The sequence below is a fragment of the Protopterus annectens genome, chromosome 16.part0 (assembly GCF_019279795.1).
Source record: "Protopterus annectens isolate FY-2018-M chromosome 16.part0, PAN1.0, whole genome shotgun sequence".
NCBI lineage: Eukaryota > Metazoa > Chordata > Ceratodontiformes > Protopteridae > Protopterus > Protopterus annectens.
In genome coordinates, this window is record NC_056750.1 from 602,563,965 (window position 1) to 602,589,552 (window position 25,588).

Genomic DNA, 25,588 nt, shown 5'->3' on the forward strand with positions numbered 1-25,588 from the left:
ACTATTGTCTGTATCCCTTTCGACAGAAGCTTCTTTTCCTTTTTCCATTCCCATGTTGGATTAGTTCGTAGAATACTTTCTGCTATTTTATGAATGAAATATTCTGTACGATTGTTACTCTCTGTAAAGGTCTGCATTCAGAATCCCAATCTCTTTGTTTCGTGAGCTTCCCCTGTTTCATCATCATCATCACTTTCCACTTTGAATTATAGTTTTCTGCTTTTACTATGTGTAAGAGGCTTAACTGTGTTGCTCTGAAATACCCTTTCAAATTTGGTAATCCCAATCCTTCCTGTTCTATTAGACGAATCAGTTTATCCCACTAGACTCTTGCAATCTTCCCCTCCCAGATAAAATCCTTCAGCTCTTTAGTAATTGCTATCCACAACTTCTCCTTTGGTTGATAAAAATATGCCTGATCTGTATATAAGACTAAAGGGACTAAAAACATTTTAACTACTTGTATCTTACTATTGATATCCAAATAAGAGTTTCCATTTTCTCAGTTTTTGTATTATCTTTTGTTTAGTCTTTTCCCACATATCCTTAACTGCCACACCGGTATCATTTTTAATCCATACTCATAAATACTTCATTTTATCATGTCCTCATAAGTATGGGTATCGCTGAGCCAGTTCATCTGTGGGTACATAATTTACCAGTATTGCCTTTGTTTTACCTTCATTAATTTTGTATCCTAAAAAAATCTGAAACTGTCTCAATATGTTCCACAGCCTGCAGTGTCCCTTTCGGTTTTTGTCAGGTAAATTGTTGGCTATTTGAGAAGTGTCTGTGCAGATAGGAGACACTGGATGTGTGTGTGTGTGTGTGTGTGTGTGTGTGTGTGTGTGTGTGTGTGTGTGTGTGTGTGTGTGTGTGTGTGTGTGTGTGTGTGTGTGTGTAATGGTTAAGTGACTAAGTGAATGAAGGTGTGATGTGGGATGATTGTTGGGAGTGTGTAATGTGTGTTTTATGTGTTGATGTGATGGGTGGATTGACTGCAGGGCTACAGTACATAGTGAGTATGTTACAGTGATTGGCTGTTTCTTACAAGATGTGGTCAGTGTGAAAGGTGTTACATGAGATGGGTGATTGTGGGTTTGCATCCCAAGTGGCAGTTACCTCAAGCTAGGTGTGATCTTGAAGTTGTGTATATTACTTCTGGGGGGTATGGGAGCTTCCGCCATGTTTAGAAGTAAATTAGATTTGTGTTTGTTTGGATTTGTGGATGCTGAATGCTGTGTAGGTTGAGTGTGACTGCACGTGCTACTGGTGTGTGTGGTATTGATGAGTAGGATGTATGTGCTCTGCCCATGTGTTTGTTTAAACAAATGCGTAATCGACTGCCCTTTCACTGACAATTAAGACCAAACCCTTGGCTAGATAGATATGGGAAATGTGATAAGGTGGAAGCTGAAATTTCTGGCTAACAATAGACTGTTATTAAATATAGGTTTACAGCACTAAGGTCTTATCAGAGAAATTTTTTGCAGTTTTATGGATGGTTTACCAAAGATATGAGAGAACCAGTGGATATGTAAAGACTTTTGATATAGTTTCTAAAACATTAAAAGTCGATCTAGAAAAGGTAGGGTGTGGGACTGATAACACCAAGGTCAGTGGGTACTTAGTTGACAGGACAAAGGCTAGAGATGATGGACTGAAAGGAGTTCTCTGAGGAAAGGCTGTTGAGTGGATGCTTTGAGTCTGCTGGGGCTACTACTATTTAATGTGTGCACACTGAATATTTCATTGATGGTTAGGAATAAGATTGATTTGCTGCTAACACTGAGATGGGGTCAGTTGTGTGGCATGGCAAGCAGGTGCATTTTAAGGAGAGACCCTAAGACTCTGTTCTTAGGACAGGTTCATGATAGAAATATTTAATGTTAATAATTCAACTTTTTTGTACTTTTGGAATGGTAATCCTGGGTTGTTATATATGCTTGGTTGGGTGGAAATTGGTGAGGTGGGTCAGAAATAAGACTTGGGAATTATGTTTGTGTTTAGGGATTATATCATGGCGGTTGAAGAGATTCCTTTAGACATGCTGATTTCATCTGACATTCTTAAATTGACTTCGTTATTTACAATTTTATTGAGCCACTGTCTGATGTACCTTTTGTATTTCTAGTGCTTCTACTCATTAATTTACACTTGGTTGTATGCGATTGCTTGTGACATGCTTATGGATAAGAATAAAAATCAATTATTAACTCATTTAAAAAACATCATAAATTTCAGTAAGAAAGATCCATTTCATCACCACACCAAGGTATGCCAGTGATTGGTAAGGGGAGGGTGGCTGAGGTGGCGAAATTCTTTTCTACATTTGATTACTTGTGCAGGTCTAACTAAACATTGTTAGCCTGCCATCAGATAATATAAGAGGTGAAAATAAAATAGATATGCTGTAACCCAAGAAAATGTATGAAACAAAATCTAGAGAAGTGCGGAGGACAGCCACAAAGATTAATTAATGTGGAACTGGAGCAGTAATTAACTGGGTTATGACTATTGGAAGTGATTGTGTTTTGGACACTGGTATTCTGTCGCACATTAACAGTGAACTGGCTTATTTTGTGGGATGCTGCACTTATTGTCTCCTCATGCATCAATTGTGTCGACAGTCCTAATAGGATTGATCCAAAGACAGTGTAAATGGTCAAGCCAAAACTAATTTTCAGGGTAACAGAAGATGAACTCAAAAATGTTAAACTTAATATTTGAGTATTTCGGTCCTTGTCTTTTAATGTCTAACTCCATTTCTCTGCCCCAGTAGCATAAAAATCTTCCCAGGAAACATAACAAAATGCTAGACTATTTCCCTGAATGTCAGAGCTCATAAAACCAAAACGTACTGGAGTCTGAAACTCAAGTCTGAAAATTTCAGTCTCAAGTACTAAGCGTCATTGACACAGTAATACTATGGAAACTGGCACACTTTTCAAGAAATAACTAGTTTCCCTGTATTCCCTTATGGGAGCTGCATCTCCATTCTCGTGGTATTTTAGCATTTCAGCTCCATGCTTGTGCAACCTTACGAAAAGGAAATACTTGTTTTTTAAGAGAAAACCAAGCACTGCATTTTACTAAGGTTATTTGACCACTGCTTTGAAATATGAACTTCAGAGAATAGGAGAATAGAGGGGGATATTCTCCCTGCATAAATTAAGTTTAGCTGTCCATATTAATAGCTGCATAGGACACTTTATACCTGGTTAAATCTGAAATGCATTATTTTGAAATATGCTGTGCTTTAATTTCATTCTCTCTTATAATGCCACATTACTTTTGTAATCTAACGTCTAATGCCTTTAATGCATAAGAACAGAACACTTGCAGTATATTGTATTTCAGTATTGTGCAGATTTCAGTATTCTGTTTTTAGTCTTTAAATTTCGTCTTCATAGTCTATCATGCTATATAATCATGTACAGTGGATATAAAAACTGTACACACCCCTGTTAAAATGCCAGTTTTTTGTGATATAAAAATTAGACCACAATAAATCATTTCAAAACATTTCCCACATTTAATGTGACCTGTAACCTGTACAACTGAATTGAAAAACAAATCTGTTAGAGGAAAAAATATAAAAAAAAATAAAAAACGTACAATACGCTGGTTGCATAAGTGTGCACTAATAATTTGTTGTGTGTGCGCACCCTTAAACTAATACTTTGTTGAAGCACCTTTTGATTTAATTATAGCATTCTGTCTTCTTGGGTACACACCTGTTATCAATTAAAGAGACTCTGATTAACCCCAAATAAAGTTCAGCTGTCCTAGTAGGATTTTCCTGACATTTACTCAGTTGTCTGCTACAGCAAAAGCCATGGTTCGCAGAGAGCTTACAAAGCATCAAAGGGATCTCATTATTGAAAGGTATCAGTCAGGAGAAGGGTACAAAAAAATTTCCACAGGATTAGATATACCATGGAACACAGTGAACACAGGCATCAAAATGTGGAGAAAATATGGGACAATAGTGTCATTGCAAAGAACTGGATGTCCCCCCAAAATTGATGAAGACACCAGAAGAAAACTGGTCAGGGAGGCTGCCAAGAGACCTACAGCAACACTGAAGGAGTTGCAGGAATTTCTGGCAAGTACTGGTTGTGTACTACATGCAACAACAATCTCCCATATTCTCCATATGTCTGGACTATGGGGTAGAGTTGCAAGACAGAAGCCTTTTCTTATACAGAAAAATATCCAGGCCTGTCTAAAATTTGCAAAACAATACATAGTCTCCCAAAAGCATGTGGGGAAATGTGTTATGGTCCAAGGCTGAACTTTTTGGCTACAATTCCAAAAGGTACATTTGGCGCAAAAACAACACTTCGCTTGACCAAAAAAACATCCTCATGGTGAAGCATGGTGGTGGCAGTATCATGCTTTGGGGTTGCTTTTTTTCAGCTGGAACTGGGGCTTTAGTCAAGGTGGAGGGAATTATGAACAGTTCCTAATACCAGTCACTTTTGGCCCAAAACCTTTGGGCATCTGCTAGAAAGCTAAAGATGAAGAGGAATTTCACCTTTCAACACGACAATGACCCTAAGCATATATCCAAATCAACAAAAGAATGGCTTCACCAGAAGAAAATTAAAGTTTTGGAATGGCCCAGCCAGAGCCCAGACCTAAATCCAATAGAAAATCTGTGGAGTGACCTGAAGAGGGCTGTTTACAACAGATGCCCTCGCAATCTGACAGATTTGGAGCAGTTTTGCAAGGTAGAGTGGGTAAATATTGCCAAGTCAAGATGTGCCATGCTGATAGACTCCTACCCAAGAAGACTGAATGCTGTAATTAAATCAAAAGGTGCTTCAACAAAGTATGCAACCAGCGTATTGCATGTTTTTTTATTTTTTTATAGTTTTTTCCCCCTAACAGATTTGTTTGTTTTTCAATTGAATTGTACATGTTATAGGTCACATTAAAGGTGGGAAAAGTTTTGAAATGATTTATTGTGGTCTCATTTTTTATATCACAAAAACCTGGCATTTTAACAGGGGTGTGTACACTTTTTATATCCACTGTATATGAGTGGCTACCATAACCTTTGTGACATAAGTTTAAAATCCTTACTAGTATTAACAGTATCCATTTGCGGCAAGGGTTGAATGACCTAAATATGAGTGGGAGAGATATGTTTCAAGTTTTGAGAAAGGGTAGAAATTTCTCTGAACATGTTGGTACTGCTGGAGGTAGGGGGAAAGTTAGGCCTTGGGCAGTTAGTCTGTGATCATTAATGTTTCTTATTTCCATTCCTCTGATGCATTACAGTTACACCTAGCAGAAACACTAATACAACTCTCCTTTTAGAGAAAGCAGTGTAATATTTTAAATTTAAGTGGAACAGAGTGAGGCATAATGACCTTGTACATCACATATCCTAGGCTTTGTGGATAATGGTAATGTACATTTCCAACCCAGATCCAAACACAGCTATTCCTTCTAGACTAAGATGGAGCCTGGCAATGGCCAGGAACAAGCTTCACCTGACTGAGTGCCCCTACTTGTCCAGTTCAATTGCTTAACCAAGGAACTGTATATCAGGAGAAGCTGAAGAAAGCAGAACTACTATAGTCCATCTAGATCTGCACTACTCATCACAGCCTGCTCAGACAGTCACATAGACTAGAACGACTATGTGTGGCTAATAGCCATTTGCACTTACTTGTTGTGTACATCAATGTACTACACTTATACTTAATACAGCTGTCTGTGAGTTTCTGTATTATGCACACATGCATGCAGAATAGTGTACCAGGGTGTACATGAATCATAACTACATATGCCATACTCCCAGACTGCTAAATTTACAGGCAGTGTTGAAAGCTCTCAGTTTTCATTTGAATCTCTAACCCCTTGTGCAGTACAAAATGACTGTGAATACCAGCTGTTGTATCACAGCATAGAAAATTATTTTTCACACTGTTCTACTAAATTGGCTACATAGCATCCTTGTAAAACTAATTCATTCCTTTGTGCTTCACAGGGTTTCACTGTTGCCAGTGTTATCTTGTATGCAGTGTGTTTTTCAAAACCTCACTGGTAAATAAAGTTGCTACCTACTTATATGCCTGTGCTACTAGTATAATTGGTTTTTAAATGAGCAAGGAGTATATTTATTCTGGATGTGGTGCAAAACACTGAACATGCAAATGATGACTGTTTCTGGAAGATTGTGCCTAGTCTAAGACAATGAAGGCAACAAGTGTTTGTACTTGACTGACCCCCTCAGTGGCGCAATGTGTGTAATGCAGGCATGCAGATCAAAGATTATTGGGACAGAGTAGTTAATGAGCATATGCAGTAAGGTATGCCCAAATGGCTCTATAATCATCAGTGTCACGTTGCATCAAGATTCAATACCTTATAAGTATTTTGTCCTTCAGAAGCATGATGACTCATATAGTCCTTCAAGAGGTAGGCTAGGAAGTACTGAGTGCTGGTACTACAGGAGATACTGAGTGGACCAAAGACAACTCTCCTTGATGAGAAGTCTGTCTGTAACCCACCTGGTTGTTGCATTGAAAGATAAACTGAATAATCAGATATAAGAGAATGGATGGGGCATTTGGCAGCTGTCATGGTACCTAAGGTCTGTGCTGTATCCGAGTAGTGGGCAGTTCACATCAGAGTACTTGTTGTCTGTGGATGGTATGTTAATGGCCCCATTGCATGGACTCAGAATATTCTAAGGTAAGACTGATGAGCTTATGTTATATCATTGAGCCATCACTTCAATGAACGGCATTTCAAATTTCATCTAACCCACCACACCCCTGCTTAATTATATGTACTAACTCCGAGATCACACTACAGTGGGGAAAGGGAAAATTTTCTGATCCCTACCGTAATGCGATCTCAGTAAGAACAGTTCAGCGAACAGCATGTTCAACAAAATGCCATTCAAAATGCTATTCGATGATCTGTTCTTTTGATGATATAATAGGGATCCAAGACTAACTAGTGATCTAACATTTAGTATGCTGACATCGGTGGGATTGATATAAGAATTACCAGTGCTGGGTACCTCCTATATGGAACCTGAAACCAGTGTTAGCTGGAAAGAATGATGATGCATAATCCACCTCTGGATATCCAAACATCAAGGTCTGTAATAGATAGGTGTGTATCTGGTATGACATAGTGAAGAGATGGTAACCTCCACTGGGGATGCTAACACTTTGAAAATCTGAGTCTATGGCAATAGCTGTCATCTTATGGACCAAACTGTGGTCCTAGTGTGGAACTCCCTTTGCAGATTGTCTGTTTCTGCTACCAACTGCTCATAGTCTTTTGGTGGAAGCTCAGACACAAGAATTATTAGACTAGAGGACAGACAGGGCTAGAGGTGAACCAAGCCACCAGGTCCAGTGCCTGGAAAGTAGAGGTTTAATTTGGATTTGGGAGCAGACAAACTGCTGGTAACTGGAGCTGAAGAAATAACAGTGATTGCAGAATGATGTGGAGTGGTCTGTCTCTAATTCTGTACAGAGACTACTTGAATAGGGTGTGGTGGAGCTTCAGCCCCTTCAGATGGGAGACACCATGGGCTGTTCTGGGAAGAAAGCTGCTGGAACCATATGGCACAAAAAATGACCTTGTCCGCTCTCGTCTCTGAGTTCAGAGCTCCTGCCCCTTCTCATATCTTTTCATATGGAGAAGCAGTAGCTTTTTTTTCCAGTAAGAAAACTTGGTCTGCCTTCTTCCTATATTTGCAAGTCGCATTCTTGAACTCCTGAGAGATTTCAGAGGCGCCAACTTTGCACTTTGGACCAAGAAAAGACAAAGCCAATGACTGCTGATATGCTTTAGGTATTTGTTGTCGTCATGGACGCTTAGCCTTTGAAACGTATGATTGAGGACATCATAAGAATGATGTCCAGTAGAGAATATTTTCAAGTCACTTTCTTACTAAGTGCAGATTCATAAAATCATGAGAAAACAGATGATGGTTTCTAGCTGAAACCACATTGCACTTGCATGGTAGGAAAGACATTGAGGATTTAGGTATGCCACTACTTCTCTGCAGGGGACCAAGACAGCCCAGAGGTGGTGCTTCCAGTGCTTAAATAAAAGATCTGCTGAGTAGTCCTTGTGTTTGGGAGGGGGTAGACATGTCAGAAATGCAGATTTTAAGCAGCTAGTTTAGTTAATGCTGTTCAATGGAAAAAGTCAGACGACATTTACTGAAGAAAGTAAGTCAGGTATTATATTATTTTACATAGGGATAGAACTCCTCATATTCACACCATACATGAGGTTATGCCCTATCAATTAATTTTGTATGAAAAGGGTAAACTCAAAATGTTAACAGCCATAGATTTTGAGTTGTTTGTGATTTGCTCTGATTCATTTCATTAAAAAAAGACACCTAATCTGCTGATGAACTGAATGACTCTCCTGAGAAACACAATCTTCAATGTTTACGCAGAGTATCTTGAGGTTATAGCCCAAGAAGCAAGCCCATTAGTTTAGGAGTAGATGTTCTTTGTGTTTCACTGTTGCAGTCATCACACTTGGGTTATCTGCCTGCAGGTAGCCCTCAGTCGGCCCGAATACTACAGACTTAGTATTTCTGCTTTGGATGCTGTCGCTTCTTCTATGACATCATATACAGGCAGTCAACGCCATTACTTCAGTCTTTCTTGCTGAGGAGGAGCCTGAAGCAGAAGCAGTTTGCAAGTGCCGGTCAGCCAGTACCTGAATTTTTCATTTTCGAGTTGAATAACCCCTCTTGGCGCCCAATCCTGGATCTTTTAATTCTCAACACCTTCCTGGTGGTACCAGAATTCAAGATGCTTACCTTGAAACAGCATCTTCCTACGTTAGCCAAGGATGCCTGGTTAGTCACCCCAGACTTAAAAGAAGCCTATCTGCACATCCCCATAAGGGAGTCATGCAGAAAATATCTACGTTTCAGGGTAGGGTCTATGCATTATCAGTTCTCTGCACTTGCCTTTGGCTTAACTACTGCTCCCAGGGTATTCACAAAATGCCCGGCTCCAGCCATTGCATACTGCAGGCAGAGAAATATCCAAATTTACCCATACTTGGATGACTGCCTGATTCAGGCAGACAGTAAGGAGTTGCTGCTTCAGCACCTGACATTTGTAAAAAGCCTTCTAACTTCATTGGGGTAAACCATCAACAAAAGGAAATCACAACTGGTACCCAGTCAAAAGATTGTATTCCTGGGAGCAAGCTTGGACACAACTTCCCAGATGGCATTCCTCACTTCAGAAAAACAGGTCTATCTGACAGACTACTTCAAACAAATGGCCACCAGAATCCAGCTGTCTGCAAGAAAAATACTGCAAGCCCTAGGGTTCATAGCCTCATGTATTCTGCTAATTCCATATGCAAGACTGCATATGAGGAAACTTCAATGGTACTTAAAATGTCTATGGTGCCAACATTCTCAGGACCTGGAAAAAGTCATTCTTATCATACCTTGTCTAAGGACAGAGTTCCTTTGGTGGGCAGAAGCATGCAACCACAACACGGGTCTGCATTTTACTCAACCCCATGCCGCCCAGACCCTAACCACAGATGCATCAGATTATGCATGGGGGGTTCACATGGCAGGCAAGTGTATTCAGGGCCACTGGAGCCCAAGGTAAATTCTCCTGCACATCAATCCAAAAAAGATGCTAGCTGTACAGAATTCCCTGACAGCTTTCAGATACCTACTCTTTCCAGGATAACTGCTGATAAAAACAGACAACACCACAGTTATGTGGTACATCAACAAGCAGGGGGGAACCCATTCTTACCCACTCTGCAGGTTAGCCATGGCTCTGTGGAACATGGCCTTGGACAACCAAGTTCATCTACAAGCACAATTCCTGCCAGGCAAACAAAATTCACTGGCAGATGATCTAAGCAGAAATATCCTAGACCCACACAAGTGGAAATTGGAGCCCAGCACTTTCAACCTTCTGATCCAGAAATGGGGAACCCCAGAGGTGGATCTATTTGCCTCCCCTGACAACCACCAGTTAAGCAAATTCTGCACCAGGAACCCTCACAGCAGGGCCTGGAAGGTGGATGTCCTATCCTTTCAATGGGAAAACCTCTCAATCGATGCCTTTCCCCCTCTGCCCCTTATCTCAAGAGTATTACTCAAGATAAGACAGTCCAAGGACAATTCTGATTGCCCTGGATTGGCCACTCCAGCACTGATATCCACTCCTGCGCAGCCTGACAACGGTGCCACCCTGGCACCTACACCAGACCCCAACCCTGCTTTCTCAGCAGGGGGGACAGATTTTGCATCCACAATTACAAACCCTAAATCTTGCAGCCTGGCTTATTACTTAAATACCCCACCAGCAACCCTAAGCAAGCAGGTGCTGGACGTCATCCTTGAAGCCAGAAGGCCCAGTATTAGGAAATCCTATGCTGAAAAGTGGAAAAGGTATTGTTCTTGGATTCAGTCTAAAGTAAAGGACACAGCACTGCCATCCTTACCTCTAATCCTGGATTACCTAGCAGAACTACTACACAAAGGCCTAGCCTTCTCCATTAAGATCCATGCCTCTGCCATTTCGGCTCATTACAATACTGAGCCACCTCTATTCTCTTACCCTCTCATCAAACAGTTCCTGAGAGGGGCAAACAACTTAAGGCCACCAAGGAAAGCACCCAACCCCACTTGGGACCTTAACTTTGTTCTGGAAAAGCTCACGCTTCCCCCTTTTGAACCTGCTGCTTCAGCAGAGTTAAAATTCCTCTCTTGGAAAACAGCCTTGCTTCTAGTCATCACTTCAGCTAGAAGAGTGTCTGAGTTACAAGCACTGATGGCTGTGGAACCCTTCATTATTTTCCATGCTGACTGGGTTTCCCTCAGAACTAACCCTTACTTTATGCCTAAAGTGGTGTCCAGTGTGGCTGTCAACCGATCCATCCATTTTCCAACCTTCTTCACTAATCCTCAAAATAAAGGGGAAAGGATCCTGCACTCTTTGAATGTGCACAGACAGCTCAGGTTCTACCTTGACAGGACTTAGCCTTTCAGAAAATCTGACCAGCTGCCGGTCAGCTTTGCAACAGGGGCAGAGGCCAAGGCCATTTCAAAACAAACCATTTCCAAATGGATAGCACACTGCATCCATTTCTGCTACAAGCACCATGGAAAACCAACCCCTCAGGGGGTCAGTAAATATTCCACTAGAGCTACATGTACCCCTACAGCATTTCTCAGGGGAGTCCCTACAAGGGACAAACTGGAAGCTGCTATCTGGAGTTCTGTACACACCTTCACCAAGCATTACCACCTGCCTATCTTTTCCAAATTCAGGGCAGGATTTGCTACAGCAATCTTGCAAGGCACACTAGCCAACCCTAACTCTTCTTGTCTGCCTCCATCCTTCGTCAGCTTTGAGAATTAACCCAAGTGTGATGACTGCAACAGTGAAACATGCAGAACATAGTACAGTTGTATACACTTACCATGAATGTAGATGATCGAGTGCATTTACTGTTGCATTCCTAGTTTTCCTCCCTCCAGCCCCCTGGTTTTGCGTATCTCTTTATCTCTCCTCTCTATGGCTATTCCTAGTGGTATTGGTATTTACTTTTTACTGGTGGTGTTTTCCCCACCATATACTAGCTCCCTATTTGGAGGCTTCTGACATTTGGGGCAAGAAAAACTGATGTAATGGTGTTGGCTGCGTGTTTTTATACCCCTGACGTCATGGAAGAAGCGACAGCATCCGACACAGAAATACAAAGTCTCTGGTATTCGATCCGACTGAGGGCTACCTGCAGGCAAATACCCAAGTGTGATGACTGCAACAGTGAATATACTCAAAATCTACATTTATGGTATGTGTACACAACTGTACATTTTGCTCCCATGTCTTTTTCATGTTTTGATGACATTGTGAAAAAATTGGTAAAATATTTGTGCATGGAGTGTTCTAGAAATGCATAGAACTCCAACTCCTCAGACATTCTGATTTAAAGATTCTGAAGTAGCATAGTCAAATTACAGCTTCTTGCAATTACATGACCATGTACTTCCCCTGTAGTAAATCAGAACTAACAAAACTTATTGCAGAAAAAAATGTACTGTGCAAGGAATATGAGCTTTGAAGAAATATTTTTAAGAAATACTGGTGTTGTGTGGTCATGATAACATGAAATTGTCATTGTTTTATGTGGTGAAGACTAAGTAATAAATACTTGAACATGAACTGCTTTGAAAAGGAAACAGTCTTCTAAACATATTTATTATTTACCACTTATTTTCTGACATTTGATTACCGGGAAAGTCTGAGTGGGTAGAAGCCCATTTTCAGAGGAGGCCTGGTGAGAAAAACTCCAAATTATTACAAAACATTTTAAGAACTATAATTTTACAATCTTCAAAAATAAAACAAAAACATCTGCCCTTTAAATAATTATAATAAATTAGACATAATATAAAGTTATTGGTAAGTTATTGGTTAAGAATCAATACAAGGTATATAGCATCCATTTAATATTTTAGAGAAATTTCAGTTTGTACAGAAATTAAAGGTAAGTTACTGTAATTCAAGTAGGAACTGTAATATGAAGTGCGGGAAATATGCTTGTGGTATATTTAGAGAGAAAGTCAGAGAAGAGAATTAGATAGCAGTGAGGAAGTAAGTGAAGAAGGGAGAGTAAGGAGGTATAAGGAATGAAAAGGTACTTGTTCAAATTTAGGGATCTAGGTTATTCTGGCTTTGAACAAGAACAGAGCCAGATTTTAGCTAACGTCTTTCAGAGTGGTTTGAAAGATGGGAGGGAGGGTACAGACCTGATGGATACGGGTAAGGAGTTCCAGTCCTTGGCACCCTTGTGCAAGTATAGACTGCCCAGCAGATTTGCTAGGTTTATAGACAGAAGTTTTTGTTCAGTGGATCGCAATGACCGACTGAGAACAGAGTTGTGCAGAATGTTTTTTAGTGCTAGACAGGCAGATGGAAGTTGGATGATTTTATAGGTGGTAAGATGTTGTGTATATGTTTGTTGTTGTGGCAGTTCTAACCAATTTAGGCTTTTCAGTGCTATACAGTGGTGGGTTCTGAAAGGGGTATGTGCTGCAAACTTAGTAACTTTGTTATAGCATTGTTCAAATTTCAATTTTTGTGAGGCCTGGAGGTTAGTAAGGATGGGGGAGACCTAAAGAAGAGTGGAGAGGAGATGAGAATGAACTACTACAGGCTCTGTCAGTCCCGTACAGTTTGTACGTTGTTTCTGTATTGTCAAATGTGTATAAACAGTATGGAATTTTCTAGAAATGAAATATCTCCATTAGACATTCATTTTGAAATACTACTATTTGCATGGCAGTTATTTATGTATTGTCTTGATTTTATGTTCCTTTTCTCTATTTAAAGGGAAGACTAGCTAACACCTTTAGTTTGAATCAGTTTATTCTGTTAAAATTATTCTGAGCATTACCTCTATAACACTTCTGTTAATGCACACCTTGTTCTGAAAATAAATACATCCCGTAAACCATATTAATTCCAAAGCACTGTGCAAGTGACAAATTGCCATGTATTACTGTGTCTCAGTGGGAGAAAAAAAAACTGTCTAGTCTTCTACCCATTAAATGCATTTAACATTCTACCTCCCCTCTGTCACTACCTTCCTTCTCACCTTTTCTTCACATGTCCCATACCTCCTCGACTCTCTATAAGAATTCCATCTCTACCACCTATTCTGGTAGTTCATTCCATGGTCCACAACTCTCTCAGTGAAGCAGTAGTTTCAAAGATCCAAGAAGCTAGCCCCTGCCATTCTGCTGCCCTTTGCTCCCCACCATTTTTTTTTTACTCAGGATGACTCCATGTTTCCCTGATAGAATTTTCTATATCCATATCCTGTCCTCTGTATCTCCAGTGAGAACACCTTCAGTTCTTTTTTTTCTCTCTTTCAAGAAAATACAGAGAACAAAGGGAAGGTGGGGGTTGCAGCTGAAAGGTGGACTAATTAAGACAGCCTTAAGACGATTCTGTTTCTTAGAGTTGGTGGTGGGACCATGGATCATGGAACATGTTTCCTGAAGCAGTGTTACAGTACAGGTCAACAGAGAAATTTGAGAATTGCTGAGGAAAAGGAAAGAAAAACTGGAGTAGTTGTGGAGACCTGCTTACTTAATAGCTGTACCTGTATTGATAGGTTGGTTGTGATATTTCATAAGTCTTATTGAATTAGTATATGCATATAGCTGAATACTTTCAGAAGATAAAATCTTTCCCATAAAAATGCGAGGTAAACTGATGAAGACTCATATGTGTACTAAAACATCACACACCAGAATATGGCACAACTGGTTGTAGTCATCGCAAAACTGAAAAAAGCTGACAGGTTTTCACAAAGCCCTGCAGAATGACATGTAATAAACAATTCCCTTTGTCTCGTCCTCTGTGAAAAACAGGAACACAGGGACTCAACATTTAGCAAACTTGCCCCAGAGATAGGAATGTTAAGGTGATGGACAAGGTGGGCAAGAAGGTTTATATCTGCAGTGTTTTCCATGCCTGCACTCCAACTACCTAATACACAGTATGTGATTTAAGATGTATTAAATCAGCATGTACTTTTTTCTTTCCTCTCTGATGTGCTAGCATCCATTTATTATGATGAAGTTGAAAAACTTCTGATCAAGTGACACAGAATGTGCATGCATATTAATAAATGTACATATATTAAGAGAACTATTACAGCATTATTTAATTTACAGATATATGCATGAGAAAAGTATCCTTGATTAAGGATGAAAAAATTTCCAAAGACCTAAAGGTAGACATATACCTCAAGCAGACTTCAAAGAATTTTTTCCTCAGGTAGACAGCAAATGTTGGAGGTGTGATGGGGCAGAAAGAGGTAACTGGGAACATATTTACTGGGCGTGTAATGAGCTGGTAGACGTTATGGATTCCCTGCAGACTGCTCTGTTGGAGATGCTGGGTGAGCAAGTTGGAGTGACTGGGGAATGATTTTTTGAGCTATGATACAAAATCGGAATTGCCTAGACATAGGCCTTGCTGAGTCTAATTATGATGGCTGACAGAAAAGCAGTTACCAGAAAATGAAAATAAAAGTCTAAACCAACTTTACTAGAAGTAGTGAAATGTAAAAGAGATAAAACAACTGGAACTGAGATCTTTTGAAAAGGGTAGGAGCAAATTACATAGGAAAAATGGGAACTGTGGGATTAACACATGCAGAGGAAGAATGAGATTTAAAAGAAAGCAGGGTTTGAATGTGCTGTCTAATGGTTGACTAAGAATGACTAGATATGTTAAAAGTGATGTGTAATGTTTGCAGCTACAGTTGTGCCTGCCGGCACAGTTTGCAATGTATAATGTTTGCAGCTGAGATTGTGTCACTGTGGTTTATTGTAATTTATGTAATGTAACATGACCTATGTCAAACATGATAGTTTAACAAAAATGCTTCTTGTTTAAAAAAAAAAAAAAAAAGACCTAAAGGTAAATGTGACAGATGACATACTCTGAGGTGGAGCATTTGTGTTACAAAACATGTGAGGCAAGGGTAAAGCATTAATGGAGACAGAACATGTGCAGCTATCCATCTGTACTCTTAGCGATAACCACCAGCAATCCTGTCAGATGTCCTAACCCCAAACAAGCACGTCTTCGTAGAACAGATGTAGTAAACTATTGTAAAGATTGGCTTATTACAATGAGTTTTATGCCCCCACCCCTCTCTCTTTCTTTAAAGTGCAAAAAAAAAAACAGACATTTTTTTTCTACTAGCACACCAACCAGGTTACCAGATGCACAACACCCCCTCCCTCCTTCCACTTGCCTCAGCCATTCAGGTCCCATTTCTGTGCTGAACTCTCTAACATATTTTAATTAAGAAAAAAATCTTTTTAAACTGTATCAAACAGTTTATACCCTGCCTGCACAAAGCACTACAGCACTCATGTTTTAGTTTAAAAAATATTTTTAAAGTGTAACAAACTGCTTGCTACAAAGTAGCAAACAGTTGCTATAGTTTATACCCTACCAGCACGGAGCACTACGGCACTCAGGTTTGACCACAAATCCAGTATTAGCTTTTAAAACTCGGTATTGCATTAAAAAGAGATTGAGATCAGCTGACAGTTGATTGCACCCCCCCCCCCAACACTTTGCCCGTGGGGCAGTTGCCCTTCATGCTCCAGCTATGCTACTGTCTCTCAGCTGCCCAGAATTTCACAGAATGTTCAAATTTTTATCTCATTTATTCCTCATAAAAATTGGTTTTCTGGCAAATCATTGAGTACTGAAGTCCCTAAATAATGACAAACACAAACTTATGTTTCACACTTCATATCTTTCAGAAAATGTGTACTAATGTAAAACCTGGTTCCCTAACATCTCTCTACATTTATAAGAGCAATATTTAAAATCTGTCTATGATTTTTTGGGCTTGGCCACCCAGCGATATTTTTGGCTCAGTGTAGAATTCTTATGGTAAGGTTTTGAGAGGTATGGTAAATCAGGATATCCAAAAAATGCTTTTCTTTGAACTTCCAGAAATATTTTCTCTTACCTTTCTGAAAAGGGAACAGAGTACAACACAGGCCTCAGATTTACTGCATAAGGCCTTACATCAGACATAAACCACATCCTGCTCTAGCAATGCCACAGCCTGTAGATCTACAAAAGGAAGAAGGTAGACAAGCACCAAAAAAATTGTAAAGCAGTATTTCCCTTCAGTTGGCTGACTAACATGAATGTCCACATCCTGAAAGTAAACCACTCTGTCAAAAATAGAAACATCGACTTCCTAGTATGCATGCACTGAGGTTGCTTCTCAGCACATGCAAATATTACTTAAAAAAAAAAAAAAAAAAAAAAAACAACCAAACAAACAACATCCCCCTATGTGGGGAACTGGCCTCCCACACCCCCTGCTAATTATATACACTAACTCTGAGATCTCACAATCCCTGGGAAAAGGGGAATATTTTCCATACCCGGGGATTGTTGATCTCTCACACCTGATGTATATTCGACAAAATGCAGTCGATTAAACAGATCTCGAACAAACCAAGGGCACCTGTAAAACAATAAATTCGGCAAAACTGTTAATATAGTTGCCATTTTGGCAGCTAATTGCTTGAAGTTATCAATTACACAGTTAAATAAAGTTTGTGCCAACAGTGATTTCATTATTTCTGACAGATGTACTGATTATATAGGTATACTTGCAGGTGTTTGGGCTTCATTTTCCTTGTATTTGTAGGACTTTAAAAGGTTAATTTTCAGAAACAAGAGAATAAAAAGAATTATTTTATTATAAATAAGTGACTGCAATCAGAAAAAATAAGATGTGCTTCAAAGTAAGTATTTTTGTTAACTATTAAAAGTCCTTGCATATTATCTTTAAAAATTAAGAAAGATCTAGTGAGCCCTTACTAAACAGCTTCTACTGTTGACTTTTTCCCTAACTTTAAGAGAAGTGATGGATAGGTATTCACAGTTACTAAAACTGGCCGAACCATTAGCTACTGAAAAGCACAGTGGCCCATTGGCAAGATTTTTTCTTACAGGTCTCATTCCTATGTTCATTCCTAGCTTGTTATCACCATGTGAGTTGAGTTTGCATGTTTTCCTTGTGCACATTTGAGTTTTCTCCAGGTACAAAAAGAAAGCCAAAGCCAAGAACACTAACCCAGGTTCAAGTCCAACTCTAATCATTCGAAAAACACTTCTGATGGCAGTACCTTGGAACATCAGATTTTTATATAAAGTAGTCAGTGGGGTCACATGCCAAAGCAGTTTATTCCAATTAACAATAAAATTCCTTTGGGTTCCTTCATGTAAAACCGTGTTTCTCTACAGACTATAAATGGTTTACTAAAGTCTGGAAATACTGACACGTGCTCTGAGTATATTATTTCCTTTTGTGTTTGCTTCTACTGTCCACCTTATTTTGAGAGGCATCATTTCCTTGGTTTGGTCTGTGAGGTACATACTGTCATGGTAAAATGGGGCATTGACATCTAATAATAATAATAATAATAGTAGTAATAATAATCTGCTAGTTCTACAAATGTCCTTGTTATTTTGTTTCTAGGCAGGCCATTTTCTCACTGCTTCACCTTTTGTTTTATGGTTTAACTATTCTTCTTCATGTAACACAGACTTAGCGTGATGTGAGTCTGAGTCCACAGAATATATAAAACATCATATAGGAAAGCATAGCTGATGTGATGATTGTATTAATCTCTGCAAGGCTGGTGTGGCACATTGTAGCCTGAATGGAATGTTGTTGCACTGGAATAATCACCCTGAATGCTGTCTCACATTTGAGAGCGATTTGCCTTTAGTCTATCATCAGACATAATGTAGTTAATGAACTTGCCTTCCCTAATCATTCAGTTAACTCATAAATCTTAGAAATAAGGTTCTTGTCAAAATTTGAAATGCTGTTCAAATTCCTAAAATCATTAAAGAACCTGATTAGTCCACTTGGTTTTGGGGCAGTCACTATGGGGATTTCCCCACTCACTTTTTGACTCCTGAATTACCCACTGAAGCATTTTTTCTTACATCTTGTACTGCCTTTGTATGTGGCTCTGGTGTTTGGTTTAAGTTAATCTACTCACATGGACTTGTTTAAGTATAGTGTTGAGCCAACTATGTTCTATCAGATTGCCCTGAATGCATTTCTTGTTTCTGCGGCTTAGGTAATGTATAGTCTGTCTGAACAACAGACATAATGAGAGTTAATCTCATTTGTTTTCTTGTATTTCAAATAGAGCCTGCCATTTAGCCAAAAAATCTAACACCTGGTCTACAGCTTTATGGTCTTTATGCCTTACATTTCAAATGGGCCCTGTCATTTAGCTAAAATGGGTATTCTGCTGATGGGATCATAACCTACCTCTGGTTGTCAGCTTTAAATTCCTTATTCCTTCCATTTCTATTTTATATATATATATATATATATATATATCTATATATCTATATATATATATATATATATATATATATATATATATATCTTCTTTCTGGGTAGCTTGAGCTCTTCCCATATATTCTCATACTGTGGACATCATTACTTTCGGCCTGTTTTGCAAGTTGGTGTAGTGTTCCAAGACACACTTAAATTGGGGATTTTCCTCTTCCCAGTGTTCTCTGGCAGTGTCCAGTAGTCCACAAAGGTGCCTGCCATGTAATTACCCAAAATAACTGAATATGGTCAAGGTTTATGGAACTTCTGCATTGGCATATAAGAAGTGTGGTCCTAACTGGTCCCAGTTTTGCCATCCGCCTCAGTAAGTATGTTTTGCACAGACTTTAGCATTTAGTTAAAATGTGCAGCAGTCCATATGTCAATAGATGGTACACTAAGGCCTTAACCTCCTTGAACTTAAAGCTGTGGCACAGTTAATGCATTATTCTGAACATAAAGGAAGTCTGCTGATCAGAGTTATTTCCTTTTGTTATCCCTACCCTAGAAAATATTACAACTAGCTCGCTGGCTGTAGATTTAATATTGTTTCATAGTAAGCTGGCTTGATGGCATTTAGTTGCATATTCAAAAATAGCCAAAACATACTGAAATCCATTGCTATATTTTACCAGTGGCCCAATGATGTCCATTACAATACGTATGAATGCTACCTCTATGATAGGCATTAGAATTAGAAGATTTTTAAAGCCTGGTTAAAGATTTTCTGGTGCTCAAGGCATCCAGCACAGATGTTCTCCAGTTATTTCATTATTCTAGACCAGTAAAACATTGATAGTATCCATGCTTTACTCTTGTCCAATCGTAGGTCTCCCCCGTTTCCAGTATATAGTTATGTGCTAATCTCATCACTAGGTTTCTAAAAGGCTTGGGCACCAATAGTTGGCATATTACTGCTTCTCTATCCTTTATTTTCTAACTCAATGTATGGGAAAGTAACATCTTGTTCAGCTTTTTCCCTTACACTTTACACCCTTAGCTTTATTTTCCCTTACTCTCTTCAGTGCGTCATCCTCCAACTGTGTTTTTTTTTTAATTTAACTTTTTTATATGAAAGCCAGCTAACTTTGGTATTTCCTCAAGGTTTTCCTGTTGCGGGGTATAGGGTACTGACTTTTCACTTATCAGCAGACCCTAGGGTCTTGGTTTCCAACCCTTCTAGAGCAGGTTACTCGTATCAGTATTTTTTGGTATGAATCACTGTTTCTACCTTACTCATTTTTGTTTGTGAACCTGCTGCATAGAACCATTTCCCTTCTGCTTAGAACTCCTGTGTTTTTGCTCAACAGGAATATCATTACTGCTCTGTTCAAGTTTTTTTTTTGTACCTTAGTATGCCGAAAGAAGAAGAAGTGTGCACTACTATCACATTTTTCATATATTATATATGCAACTCCCCTCATCTCAGGGTGAGTGAATAACATCAATTCACTGATTTCCTTCCATGAATTTCTTTCACCCTGAAAATGATTCTTAAAGTACATTTTGTTTTCAGTTTTACCCTTTCTTCACTTATAAATGCCTTTTGTATAGAGTTTTTCATATTTATTTTTTTCTGTTTTGTACTGACAGTTGTTGGTTTAGAACTCTGACCAAGTACTGTTTATCCCCTTTTTAATTGTCCTGGGGAAGTCTTTCTTGTTGCTACATTCTCTCTCTCAACCCCTAATTTGATGCTTTGAATTCATTTCTGGTGCTTTCTGTATTAGTGTGACAAAAAGTTTAGGATTCAGTTCAAGTGGTACATTTTTGGTTTACTGTCAGTTTGTCGATTACGATTGACATTTGTGCGAAACTTCCGTTTTGCATAAATAAAACATAAATGCCACAATGTCGGAACTTACAACAGCGAATGCATTACAGCATGAATTTCAACATTGTGATGCAGATCGCACTAAAGTGGAGATCGGAAAATGTACCCTTTCCCTCACTATAGTGCGATCCCGGAGTTTGTATATATAAGTAGCAGGGGGTGTGGGGGGCACTGGGTTGCTTACCCCCTACAAACATGTTCTTTACTGTGCAACGCACAGTACTGCTTTTACCGGAAGTGTGGTGATTGTTAGAAAATGTCGAATTCGACATTTACAGTCATTTAGTTTGACTTTTTTTTCTTCAATATTTTGATTTTCTCATTTTGTTCTAATGATAGTAAACCTACATTTTCCATATCTGTTATCTTCATTTCCAAATAATGCACCCTTTCAGGGAGTTTTCCCTTCTCTTTGATTCTGCTAGTCATTTCCTTCACTTGGTTTCCAAATTTTCAGATGTCTCTGTAAGTTACGATTGCTGCTTTATAAAATTTACAAATTGTACATTTTTAGTGTGTAAGCTCCTTTCTTATACTGGTCTTGTTAGGGGAGTATTGTGACTTTTATTTTTAAGTGTTGTAGGCTCTTCTTTTTAGTATTTATGGCTAAAGATTTGTAGCTTTGGGCCTTTTTAACAGTATGCCTTGATCTTTGTTGGATTCATGAACTCAAACTGTCACTGATGGTTGCTGCCTCCTCCCCATTTCTTGGTTAGGCAGAGGCATATATGTAGGCTTATTACCCTCGCTATATAGATATGATGGTCTTTCAAAAGAAATAACTTTTTTCCCTTGCCTCCATAAATATTTAAAATGGGGAAAATCTTTCCCTGTTTTCACTTCATGTGGTAAATAGGAAAATTGCTAACTGGATGGGCTACTTTACTAAACACAGTTCTTTATGCATCTGTTAACCAAGTAAGCCCACTGTGCACAAATATCTCTTTTCAGGGACAACCCCTGAGCACTGTCTGGTCAAGTGACTTGCTCAGAGATGCACAGTAAGTAAATGGAAGTTTAAGGAATCAAACCACTGCACCCATAACTACAGGAAACAGCATGTGAAAAGTTGAGAGCCTTAATCCTCATACTAGCTGCCAGTAGTTAGTACTTCTGTATGAGTAAAAGGCTACTGTTTCATGCAACCATAAATGCATACCATTTCTAATGCACAGTTACTAATAGTTGTTTAACATGTGTAGAGTTACCATGCTGCCTGAGTCTAACAGTCCTTGTAACGCTGCCAGTTAAGACATTGCACTTAATTTGACAATTTTACAGAAACAGAATGCAGTCATTCATTCAAGAAGATAATTTGTCATATTCTAGCTCTAGCTATGTAACATTATTAACATCATGCTTTTCAGAGGTTATATATTGCGCAGGTTTAGCAGTGTTGCTGTCATTAGTACCAAATCTTGTTTATAACTGTTATTTGCTTTGCTTGTGACCAATATCTGGCATAGCATTTACTATAGGTCTAGATTGTAGGTTCATAGGTTAATACTAGGTTGTTAATCCAGAGGACTAGCCAAAATAACCCAAATCATAGGTGCCCATTGATATCACTAATTTACACCTGGTTTTGACTCCCTTCAGTGATAGCTTGAGGAGCCAGATCAAGGCTGTATTTACAATTGCCATTCTGTTCATTCAGATTATGCTTAGAAAAGGTCAGGGTGCTGCTTTGCTTTATACACAAAAGAAGAGTGTTCTATAAAAGAGGGAATCTCTGAGATATAATCCTATCTTACCAGCAGGCCCTATTTACGTTTCAGGGGAAGTTAGATAGCTTGAGCAGGTGTTATTAGTTTTGCAGATATGCAGGAAGTCTCACAGTGCTTCAAAGGACCAAGTCTTGTAGCTTAGACAGGGGTCACCTTTCAAGAGTCTGTAGGAAACAAAAAGATGGAGACAGTGCTTTAATATAGTCTGGGTAGCTGAAGGAAGGCATGTCCTTGATTAGCTTAGTGAGGAAATCCTGCAGTCTCTCAAGTTACATCCTATGTATAGACAGGGACATAGCAAAGGGGCCATTATATTGTATTATGGGCCTGATGATGGATGAGTAGAGAGGGGTGATTAACTTCTTCAGATCTGTAAGAAATACCTCTGGTGATTAATCTGGCAAGGTAAAAGGATTTTGTAACAATTGTTGGGTAAATGGTGATCAGAGAATAGTTTGTTGTCATTGAGATCGCCCAGATCCATAACGGCTGATTCAGTTTTCAAAGTTATGTTTCCTTTATGATAGGTGCATGGGTGCCCAGTTTTGCCGAAGGACATAATGCACTTCTTAGCATTTAGTTTTATGCTGTGGTCCAGGCACTACTTATTGGTAGTTTAGTTCCTCCCAAGAATCCCGAAAAGTCATTAGGTTTGCAATGCATTCCTGGTATCACATTAGATCACCTTAGGATACACACATACACAAAATACGAATATCTAAGTGCATCTGCAAGGACTGCCAAATCAGCTACCCACATATTTTGGGAATGTGCCAGTGGAAAAGTACCAACTCAGAGCAAGCATGCAGGCTGCAGACACAGCCCCACACAAAGAACACCTGCATCTTGATGCAAAATAAGAGAAACAAGTACAATGAGGAGGTAAAGCTAACCCATGCCTATTCTGTTGCCCTTCAAATATACATAATAGTACAGTGTTACTCTTTGTTGAAGTGCAGCATTAGACATCAGGTAATATGTACTACAAAACTAGAATGAACACTGTGTAAGGCAACATCAGCAAAATGTCTGCTCTGTGATGCACTAGACATTTTCTGGAGAATGGTAAGACATATGCCCTCCTAGCTCTGACAGTGACATTTACTGGGTGTTTCTCAAGTAGAGAAACACTGTGTAAAGTCCTCACCTCCAATTAAATAAAAGACACTTGGGTGTATGGGCTGCCCTGACAGCTGTTAGCAGACAAGACAACAGATGCAGAGCTGGATCATGGTCAAATTGGACCCTAGACAGGGTAATGGGACACCCCCTTACCATGCCATTGTCCCAGTTACTTTGCTGTCTCTCCCCATTTACCATAAACACTGTTCAGACCTGTTGGTGTGCATGCTGTTTCTTCTGCACTTTTGCAATAATTACAAATAATTGGATTCAATTTATTTCAAATTTTGCAGCATAAACACTAATGGTCATTTGCTAAACAAAACAGTCTTGCATGGGAAACAGACTTGGCATGATCAGCAGTAAACTTCTTTGCCCTTGAAACTCACATTCATTGAAAATGCATCTGGTCAGTAGCGGATTAAGTGTTCCTCGGGCCACCTGCACACATTTTTAGGACTCTGCATAAATGCAGGTGTTCTTTGATTCATATTCCTTGTTTAATACAACATTTGTTATAGTGTGTCTTAAATTTGCAGTTTTGAATTTGTTTCCATTAAACAGTGAAACAAAATGTATTAACCAATAATGAAAAAAACTACCCTTTTCAGAAAATTTCAACCATAAAAGGTCATTCAAAATGCTCTCATTATAATCCACCAATATCAGCCAATAAGCACAATCTCTGCAGAAGTAAAAGTCATTAGAATAATTCCACATTAAATGGATCTAGTGCTAATGCAGAGGTTGCTGCCTGCAGGCATCATTGCAGTTCAGTGTTTCATCTACAAATGCAATGACTGCTGCCCTTGAAGAATAAATTGCCTGTGTTACATTTAAACACTGGTGTGCTATATCATTTCCTAAACAACGTCAGCTCTGCTGTAAGGAATGGCTGGCAAACAACAACAAGTTTGTAGTTACGTATGCAGTCCTGGAGACCATTAAAAAGCCTTGACCCAAAGTCCTAATTTCTGTAAAGCACTATCTGGTTAAGGGACTTGCTCAATGTCACATAGAAGGTAAATGAAGGTGGAGAGATACAAACCCTGCACCCCTGCCACAGGAAACAGCTCATTAACAAGTTTGAGCTTTAGTGCTCTGAGCTAAGTGACAGAGTGACAGATTTTAACTAAATGCTGAAATCCTTTACATGCTGATCTTTTAGAGGATACTGTATCCCAGTAATATACAACAATGTCAGCATAATGGATGCTGAAGATCAGACGGGTGTGATCATCACTCCAAATAATGCAGAACGTATGATCTGACAAATGTCAGCTACTTTGCAGTTACTGGAGGCTGTATAGAAGGTACTGCAGAATACATTCCTAAAATGCAACATGTTTAAACTACTAAAATGTCTAGTCTATATTACACAATCCAGGCATTTTAATGAATTAATTCACTCTTTAGTGCAACATGTAAAGAAAAGCAATTAAAGACCACATCAGTTCTGCAACAGCTTTTGTTCAGCAACCCGCAAATCATACAAAAATCAGAAATATTACTGTAACCACATGCTATTTTTAGGGGGGGGGGTGTGTGGCTTACATGCTTACATTACACCTGCAGCTATTTTTTGACCTCCCTATGTCTGCACTGTTAAGAATAGCTATCCCATCTGAAATCACTCAGTACAGGTCTGACCTACTTGAATTGCGAATAATGCTGTATTGTTGCAGCTTACACAACCAGAGTTAACAGAGCCGAATTGTTGACAAATGTAGCCCTATGCATGGTAATGAATCAGGACCCCCTGCCAGCCATTCGTTTAAAACTTTTATTTCAAATTTTACAGAAAAAACACTGAGCTATTTACCAAAACTCTCATAGCAAAAACAGACTTGGCATAAGAAACAATGACCTTATTTTCTTCTGAAACTCACATTTAGAGAAAATGCATCTGGCAGCTCATTAAACTACAAGAGACATG

General features: G+C 39.0%; 1 protein-coding gene across 1 annotated transcript in view; it reads left to right on the forward strand.

Moving 5' to 3' along the window:
- The window catches only part of LOC122790488 (protein phosphatase 1 regulatory subunit 3E-like), a 179,981-nt gene that overhangs the window by 53,815 nt on the left and 100,578 nt on the right, over positions 1-25,588 (forward strand). The gene's annotated exons all lie outside the window — the stretch shown is intronic.